Source organism: Macaca mulatta, chromosome 16, assembly GCF_049350105.2.
Source record: "Macaca mulatta isolate MMU2019108-1 chromosome 16, T2T-MMU8v2.0, whole genome shotgun sequence".
In the NCBI taxonomy this organism is placed as follows: domain Eukaryota; kingdom Metazoa; phylum Chordata; class Mammalia; order Primates; family Cercopithecidae; genus Macaca; species Macaca mulatta.
Window position 1 is genome coordinate 44736670 of NC_133421.1, and position 9544 is coordinate 44746213.

A 9544-nucleotide genomic window follows, 5' to 3' on the forward strand; every position below is an offset into this window, starting at 1 on the left:
TACCAACAGTGTATAAGTGTTCTTTTTTCTCCACAACCTCACCAGCATCTGTTATTTTTTTACTTTTTAATAATCGCCATTCTGACTGGTGTTAGATGACATCTCATTGTGGTTTTCATTTGCATTTCTGTAATGATCAGTGATGTAGAGCCTTTTTTCATGATTGTTGGCCGAATGTGTGTCTTCAGAATGTTTTAAACATTTTTTATTTTTGATAATTTCAAATTTATGGAAAAGTCATAAGAATACTACAAAAAACTCCTATTCACTCTCCCCACAAAACATTATATACATTTGTTTGATCATTCTCACTTTCTTTCTTACTCTGCCTGCCTGCCTGTCTATCTATCTATCTATCTATCTATCTATCTATCTATCTATCTATCTATCATCTATCTATCTATCTATCTATCTATCTATCTATCTATCTATCTAGGATTTTGGGGGAACCGTTTGAAAGTAAGTTGCCCCATTATCCTAAACATTTCACTGTGTAATTCCTAAACACCAAGGACACACTGCTATATAATCACAGTACTGTTATCACTACCTGGAAATTAACATGGATTTATACAATACTGCCATTTAATCTACACACCCCCAGTGACAGTTTGTCAACTGTTCCAACAGTAGTCCCAATAATCATCCCAATAATCCCTCAAATTGGGATTAAACATGCAAGAATTTTCTCAGGAGAAACACCTGTGAGAGGAAAGGAGCAAGAGCCAGGAAATGCTGGGGGAACTGTCAGATCACATTATAAGTCTGACCCTGAGTGAAGGAGAGAGGAAGGAAGGTTGGGTAGAAGCTTCCTAGACCAAAGTGCTTTATCAAAAAGGCTTGGCAAGGCCATCAGGGAGTCCCCAAGTCAAAGTTGGCCATCAGAGGAATCCCACATCTCCCAGAATGGGCCTGTCTTAGTGTCTGTGCTGTGCTTGGTCACTGGCTAGAGCAGCCTGTGGGAAGTGTGGCCTCGGCACAAAAGCAGGATGGGTTTCAAAGAGCAGCAGCTGGGGTTCTTGGCTGTATAAGCTCTCCGTAATGAGAGGTCTGTCAGGTGCATGCTCACACCACTGCAGCCCACTTCTTATTTATTTATTTATTTATTTATTTATTTATTTATTTGAGACGAAGTCTCACTCTGTCACCCAGGCTGGAATGTAGTGGCACTATCTTGACCCACTGCAACCTCCACCTCAAGCGATTCTCCTGTCTCAGCCTCCCAAGTAGCTGGGATTACAGGCACATGCCATCATGCCCGGCTAGTTTTTGTATTTTTAGTAGACATGGGGTTTTGTCATGTTGTCCTAACTGGTCTCGAACTCCTGGACTCAGGTGATCCACCCACCTCGGCCTCCCAAAGTGCTGAGATTACAGGTGTGAGCCACTGTGCTTGGCCCACTGCCATCCACTTCTGTGTGTACTGACCAATTCTCCGTACAGCCTCTGCATGGCCCCTGTAGGCCATTCCTCCTGAGGGGAAATCAGAAGTGTGAGGTTAGTGGGATGAACTGCAGGCCCTGTCACTACAATGGATCTCAGGGCTGCAACTGGTTCTCATCCTTCCACTCCCCCACTATCCATTCTAAACACCTCTCACCCTCAGCTCTCACCTCTGCAGGTCTTGGTGGCTTGCTTACCCAGGGATATGGCCAGAAACCTCATTCCTAAGTGGTTTGAACCTTTGGCAATCATACCTTTATCGGTTTGGGGTTATTGCATGTATCTGTTCACCCTTACAGTAGGGCATCAGAGTATCAGAAGGCAATCAAGTAGATCATTTGGGATTCACACATATTCCTTCCTGCCCCCATTGTGTGAAAACGGCCTTGCCCTCTTCTGCTGAGCAGGATCCATGATCCCTGCCAGTCTGGTAACTTCTTACACATAAGGAGATCAAAGTGCCCCTTCAGCAGCTAGAACTTATAGTTCCCTCGGACGCTCGCTGTGTCCCCTGGCAAGTGTGCATCCCTTTTGGGGTTCAGGATCTACATGGACAAGAAGCACAAAATACCCCAGTGGGTCCCTGGAAGTGATGGTAAGTGGGGCTGCTCCTATTTCTCCCCTTTGGCTCCTGGACCTTGTATCCTTCCTCGTGCGGATATGGCAACATCGAGGAGTCTATGATTTCATAAATATATTGTCTCCCGAAGGATGGCACCCCATCTTTTTAGAGTGTGTTCTTTGAGCTGCCATTCAGTTGTACTCTTAGAAGGTGGTTACAAGATTCTCTGAGGCTGTCTGCCTTGGGTGGTGTGGTATGTGACACAGATAGTGACCTCATGATCACAGGCCTACCTCCTTTGCTGTGAAGAGGGGCTCCTGGTTAGATGCTGTGATATGTGGGATTCCATGCCTGTGGATTAGATATTCCACAAACTCCCAGAGAGTGGTGCCAGCTGAGGCTCTGTGGGAGGGAAAGGCAAGTCCATTTCTGGAATAGGTATCTGTTCCTGTGAGTTCAGACTGCTGGCCCTTCCGGTGTGGAAGGGGGCTGATGCAGTTAACTTGCCACCATGTGGCTGGTTGGTCTCTTTGAAGACTAGTGCCACTTTGGGAGTTCAGTGTTGGTCTCTGTTCCTGACAAGTTGGACATTCAGAGGCAGCAGTGGCTACACTGGCTTTGGTAAGTAGGAGTCCATTCTATAGGGCCCATATGTAGCCACCTCTGCCACCATGGCCACTCTGTTCATGTGCCTATTGTGCCAGTTCTGGAGTGACTGATGACAAAGGCTGGCTGATGTTAATTGGCTGAATCATTTTGTCTACTTGGCTGCTCAGTGCCTCTTGCATGGTAGATGCTCTCTGTTGAGCATTAACATGTGATACAAAATGTTCATACATTATATCCATTCCCATATGTCCATCTATATGCTTCTAGAGTCTACCCAGACCTCCTTGGCTCTGATTTTCCAGTTGTTTTCTTTAAAGGCTCTGACCAGGCAGCCAGACCATTGGCCACTTCCCAAACGTATATATTTCTTTTTTTTTTTCTATTTGTGACTCTTAGGGATGTAGTGTTTTATTATTATTATTATTATTATTATTATTATTATTATTATACTTTAAGTTCTGGGGTACATGTGCAGAACATGCAGTTTTGTTACATAGGTATACATGTGCCATGATGGTTTGCTGCACCCATCAACTTGTCACCTACATTAGGTATTTCTCCTAATGCTATCCCTCCCCTAGCCCCCTACTCCCTGACAGGCCCCGGTCTGTGATGCTCCCCTCCCTGTGTCCATGTGTTCTCATTCTTCAACTCCCACTTATGAGCGAGAACATGTGGTGTTTGTTTTTCTGTCCTTGTGATAGTTTACTGAGAATGATGGTTTCCAGCTTCATCTATGTCCCTGCAAAGGACATGAAATCATCCTTTTTTATGGCTGCATAGTAATCTATGGCGTATATATGACACATTTTCTTAATCCAGTCTATCATTGATGGACATTTGGGTTGGTTCCAAGTCTTTACTATTGTGAATTGTACTGCAATAAATATACGTGTGCATGTGTCTTTATGGAAGAATGATTTATAATCCTTTGGGTATATACTCAGTAATGGGATCACTGGGTCAAATAGTATTTATTTATAGTTCTAGATCCTTGAGGAATCGCCACACTGTCTTTCATAATGGTTGAACTAATTTACACTCCCACCAACAGTGTAAAAGCATTCCTATTTCTCCACATCCTCTCCAGCATCTGTTGTTTCCTGACTTTTTAATGATTGCTTTTCTAGCTGGCGTGAGATAGTATCTCACTGTGGTTTTGATTTTGCATTTCTCTAATGACCAGTGATGATGAGCATTTTTTCACATGTTCGTTGGCTGCATAAATGTCTTCTTTTGAGAAATATCTGTTCATACCCTTTGCCCACTTTTTGATGGGGTTGTTTGTTTTTTTCTTGTAAATTTGTTTAAGTTCTTTGTAGATTCTGGATATTAGCCTTTTGTCAGATGGATAGATTGCAAAAATTTCTCCCATTCCATAGGTTGCCTATTCCCTCTGATGACAGTTTCTTTTGTGTGACCCAAGGATCTATATTTCTTCTCTTTCTCCTTCTTTTTCTTATTCTTTTTAAGAAAGAGACTGTGTCTTGCTGTGTCACCTAGGGTGGAGTGCAGCGGTGCCATCATAGTTCACTGTAGCTTCAAACTCCCAGGCTCAGGTGATCCTCCTGCCTCAGTCTCCCAAGAAGCTGAGACTACAGGTGCACACCCCTACACTCAGCTTATTTATTCTTACTTCAGGCCACTTCCCCTTCCACACAAAGTGAATAATCAGGTGCATGATTCAGAGCTTTGCTTACTGGGAAAATCTTCCCTCTTCACTGTTTTTCGGAACTACTCCCTACAGCATGTGGTTATAACACAGTCACAGTTCATTTCTGGTCTGCACCCTCATACTAAGCTAACTCATCTATAAGCCATGCTTGAGTTTCTTTTTTCCCTTTCACTCAGTTGTATGGGCACCTCTCCAGCTCCTGTAGAGAAATAGGTGCAAACTAGTGCACGTGTGGTGGATGACATAGGGGAGTATAGGAGAGTGTGGACTACCTGCTCATGCAGTTTACTTGTGTCCTTTGCTCCTGCTCAAGCTCCATCCTGGATTTCCACATTAGCATGTTCTGCTGCTGGGCCCATCCAGCTTGGGGACTTGTTAGGTCCAACAGAATCCAGCTTATAATGAACAGTTTCAGATGCATGGTTAGCTGGTGACCCGAGAATAAGTGTTCAGTCTCTATCAGGGTCCACTAACACGCAAGTGCTATTTCTCAAATGGCATATAATTCTCTACTGCAGATGTTATGGTCTTATTCCAGAATCCCAGGTGCCTGCCTTGGGATTCTCCCAATGGAGCTTGCCGCGATCCCTATACTGCACTGCCCAACTATTGCCAGATAGAATGCCACAGGCTGTCAGATCACAGGGCCCAAGTTGCAGGGTGTGATTGCACCACGTACTGCAGTACTGCTGCAGTACTTCCTGCTCTAGGCCCCTTGAAGCTTGCAGCTCTCCATGTCACCTGATTTATGGTCCAGTGTAGGATTTTTGGTATGGAATATATTGCCTGTAGAAGTTAAATAGGCCTACCAGATGCTATGCTTCCTTCTTTGTGGTAGGGGATGCAAGATACAGCAATTTGTCCTTCACTATAGAGGGAACACCTAGCACAGCTCTTACTACTGAATCCCTTAAAACTTCACTGGAGTGGCTGGTTCCTGAAATCTTAGCATGGTTTATCTCCAGTCCTCTGGAATGCATATGTCTTACCATGGCCCCCAGAGCCACCAACTTGTTCATCTGTTCAGAAGCATGATGTCAACATAATGGGTCCATGTGGTGTTCTCTGGGCTGTCCAGATGATGCAGATTTCTTTGTACTGTATTATGATTGAGAGCACGAGTTAAAATAACCCTGGAGCAAAATGTAGCTGAATATTTTGGTCTGTTCCACATTAATGTGAACTGTTTCTGATCTTCTTTCTAACTGAAATAGAAGAGAATGCATTTGCCAAATCAGTGCTCACATACTTTTCACCTGAAGGCTTACTAATGTTGATCTAGATGATACCAAATAGCAGCCGGAATAAGGGCTACTCCTTGGTTAAGCCTGTGGTAGTCTACAGTCATTCTTCAGGATCTTGCCAATTTCTTCAGGGGCTAGGCTAACAAATTAAATGAAAATATAATGGAAACTACCTTCCCTGCATCCTTTAGTTCTTTAATGGTGGCATGAATCTCTTACAATATGAAACCGATTTTGATTTATCATCTTGGCTGAGTTGTGGGCAGCTTCAGAGGTTTCCTTTTGACCTTCCCCACTATAATAGTTGTACTTTACATACCAGGGCCTAATGTTGGGAGTATTCCAACTGTGCACTTGGCTGCTTGGGAAATCATCCACAGACCAAATGAACCACTGTGAGTCAGATTTCAGACAGGACTCCATTTATTACCTGGTCCCATTGTAACAGGGACTGTGATGATATTTCAGGTTTCTGGGTATCAGTGTTAACTCAGATCCCATATTCAACAGCCCTTGAAATGTCTGGTTATCTCCTTTCCCCAGCATATGGTCACATGAATAAATGCCCATAGGTACCTTTGGGGAAGAGCTGGAGGAATTCTCATGGTATATACTTGACATGGCATTGTAAGAGTCTTCCTCCTGGGAACCCATCACTTCAGTCAGTGGGTTTCAGATCTGCAAATTGACTTGGGTTTGAGAACTAAACAAGAAGTTGTGGATTTTTATTGGGGGAAATCACCCACAGCTTCCTGCTCCTTTATTCTTGCTCTTTGTGGGTTATGGATGTTAAGTAACATTTTTATTGGCTGCCTGTCTATTTTGCCTCTAAGGACATCATTCTCCATTAACCATCTCCACAACTTCCTGTGGCTTTAGTCCCGGCGGCTGTCTGACTAACTATGCCAGTCACTGTGGTAATTGTGACCTCCTAGCTTCTATTACTTGAGGGCCCCCATCATGCATTCCCATGGGTATTAATGGGCCCAGCTTTGAGACTGCCTCACCTACCATCCTCTTTGGCATGCAGTGGACCGCCGTCACTGGACTTCTTTGATGCAGATGCCCCTCTCACCAGTGCTTTCTGGTGATCTTGGTGAGTGGTGTGTAATCTGGGACATGTCATAGAACAAAATCCTCTAGCAGGATTACTTCTGGTCTTACCTAATATAGCCATTCCTTCATGCTCATTTCCCTCAAACTCTTTATTTCTTCCTCTACCATCTGTCAGGGGAATTTGGGCATTTCCATCTTGCTGAGAGTTGGGAGTCAACGAAAGATGAGAGAGCTGTCACACCATGATGCAAGTCTGATCCTGTGTGGAGGAGAGGGGGAGAAAGATTGGGTGGAACTATGCCAGATATTCACTCAAAGTCAAGCAAAAGTTGGCCATTATAGGCATCCTTTGTCTCCCAGGAGAAGGCCTGCCCTCCTGTCCTTGCTATACTCAGTCATCAGCTGGGAGCAACCCATGGAAGCATGGCCTTCATACAAACATGCAATGGAAGAGTGAGGCAGCTGGGGTCCTTTGTGAATTAAGCTCCAAGTTGTGGTCTTTGAAGTGCATTCTCACAATTGCCAGAGTGTCCTTTATAGCAAAAAGAAATTTTTTTCTAGTCCAAGCTCCCGCCTAGGATTACATGGTGAATTTGTCTTGTCTTTTTAGTGTTTTTCAATCTAGAACAGTCTTTCAATTTGGGTTTGGATTTGTTTAATGTTTTCTTTTCTTTTTCCTTTGAGACAGGGTTTTGCTATATTGCCCAGGCTGGTCTTGAACTCCTGGCCTCAAGCAATCCTCCTGCCTCAAACTCCCGTGTAGCTGGGACTACAGGTGGGCATCATTGAACCCTCTAATGTTTCCTTATAGTTACGTTCTCATTGCGCTGTTTTGTTTTGTTTTATTGGGTCAGGAATACATAAGAAATAAAAATTGTTCTTTTTAGTGGCAGGCAATTTAATTTTTCCTGTTACTAATGATGTTAACCTTGATAACTTGGTTAAGGTGATATATTCCAGGATTCTCTGGAAAATTAGTGTTTTTTCCTTTGTAATAAATAAAGCATCTTGTGGGGATATGCTTTGAGACTCTGTAACTACTCTCAGTGTGCTAAAGATCTGAGGGGATACATAGAGAAAATTCTGAGTCACGCTTTCATTTCCTGTAGCTGAAAAAGCAAATTAAACATTGGACTGGACTGAAATTAAGCTTGGACTTAACTGAGCTCCTTCAGGAAAAGCTTAATTACTTACTGAGACAGGAAAATCATCAGGACACTCTTGGATCTCAATGTGGGTACTGAGAGTGCCAGAGAACCAAGATTCTCCCTCCCACTCTCTCTGATGCGTGTGATTCATATAAACATTGATAAAGGATGTCTCATCCCTCCTTCAAGTAAACTTGTTCTGACAAAATTTCACCACACTTTGTCAAATGGCAAACATTGTTCCTAAGAAACATCACACACGTGTTTATGCAAACTTTATTTTTTAAACTTTTTATCAAGAAAAGAAAAAAAGTGGAAAATACGTTTTTGCCTGAAAAGTGAATGTTATGAACAAGTTGCTTGGGTTTGAAAGACAGTCTGTGGAAACACAGATAAGGCTCTATGCTAAGATGGCTTGCTGCTATAATCCTCAGTCCCCTAGTAAAAGTGTCTGCAAAAAAACTTGGCCAGCCACAATGCCATTGAGCATTGACCGCCATAATCAATCTCGCTGTGACTCTCATGGAGAATGTTGGAGCAAGTTTTCTGTAGTGAGGAATCTGTAGACCATGGCACGCAGCCTCCAGTCTCACTGTGCAGACTGGGGGCAGTGACAGAGGTCATTGACACACAGCTGACGTAGGCAGTGATTCTCCCTACACTAATACAGTGATTCTTTCTGTGAGAGAATGACTGCCCTTAATAAGATAGCATGCCCCTTTAACCTACCACCTCTCTTCTCCTATTTAGTTTGTTGAAGCAAAAACAGTGTAGATATTGCATTAAGCAAGTGTGTGTGTGTGTGTGTGTGTGTGTGTGTATGAGAGAGAGAGAGAGAGAGAATGAGCAGTTATGGCTCTTGGCATTTGTTACTGGACAAGGCAAACCTAAAGATTTTACTTTTAAACTTGAATTAATACTCAGAATAAGTCACATCTGCCCTCACTTCCCTCCTACTCCACACAAACAAACATGCAAACCACTGGAAAGGCGACATTTTATCAAAAGCATTTGGCATCTTTCCTCTCTCATGACCCTCTAGAAGCTTGAGAATTTGGGAGAGGTGGGCTGGAAGCAGAAATGGAAAAGAAGTGCTGGAACAATTATGACCTGAAAGCCAGTGGAACTGAGGTCTCCTGCAGGAACTTTTGGGGAGGCCTGGATACTTTGGAGACCAATGGGTATGGATGGAAAGAAGAGCAGAAATGACTCAGCTCATACAGCCGTGAAAAAGCAATGATCTAAATACATGAACAAATCTTTAAAGCAAAATGTTAAAGTGTGGGAGCAAGTTCTACAGAACACTTACAATATGATACTTTTTTTTCCTTTTTTTTTTTTTAAGAGACAGAGTCTCACTCTATTGCCTGTGTAGTGGCACAATCAGAGCTCACAGCATCCTTCAGCTCCTGGGCTCAAGCCATCTTCCCGCTTCAGCCTCCTGAGTAGCTGGGACTTTATAGGCAGGCACCACCACACCCAGCTAATTTAAAACAACTTTTTTAGCTGGGCGCAGTGGCTCACACCTATAATCCCAGCATTTTGGGAAGCTGAGGCAGGCAGATCATGAGGTCAAGAGTTTGTAGACCAGCATGGCCAATACGGTGAAATCACATCTCTACTAAAAATACAAAAATTAGCTGGGCGTGGTGGCGCACACCTGTAGTCCCAGTTACTTGGGAGGCTGAGGCAGGAGAATCACTTGAACCCTGGAGGCTGACGTTGCAGCAAACCGAGACTGCGCCACTGCACTCCAGCCTGAGTGACAGAGCGAGACGCTGTCTCAAACAAACAAACAATTTTTTTT

The 9544-nt window shown here is 43.5% G+C and overlaps 1 long non-coding RNA gene across 1 annotated transcript in view; it reads left to right on the top strand.

Annotated features, from left to right (window-relative positions):
- The window catches only part of LOC144335441 (uncharacterized), a 29291-nt gene that overhangs the window by 17906 nt on the left and 1841 nt on the right, over positions 1 to 9544 (top strand). The gene's annotated exons all lie outside the window — the stretch shown is intronic.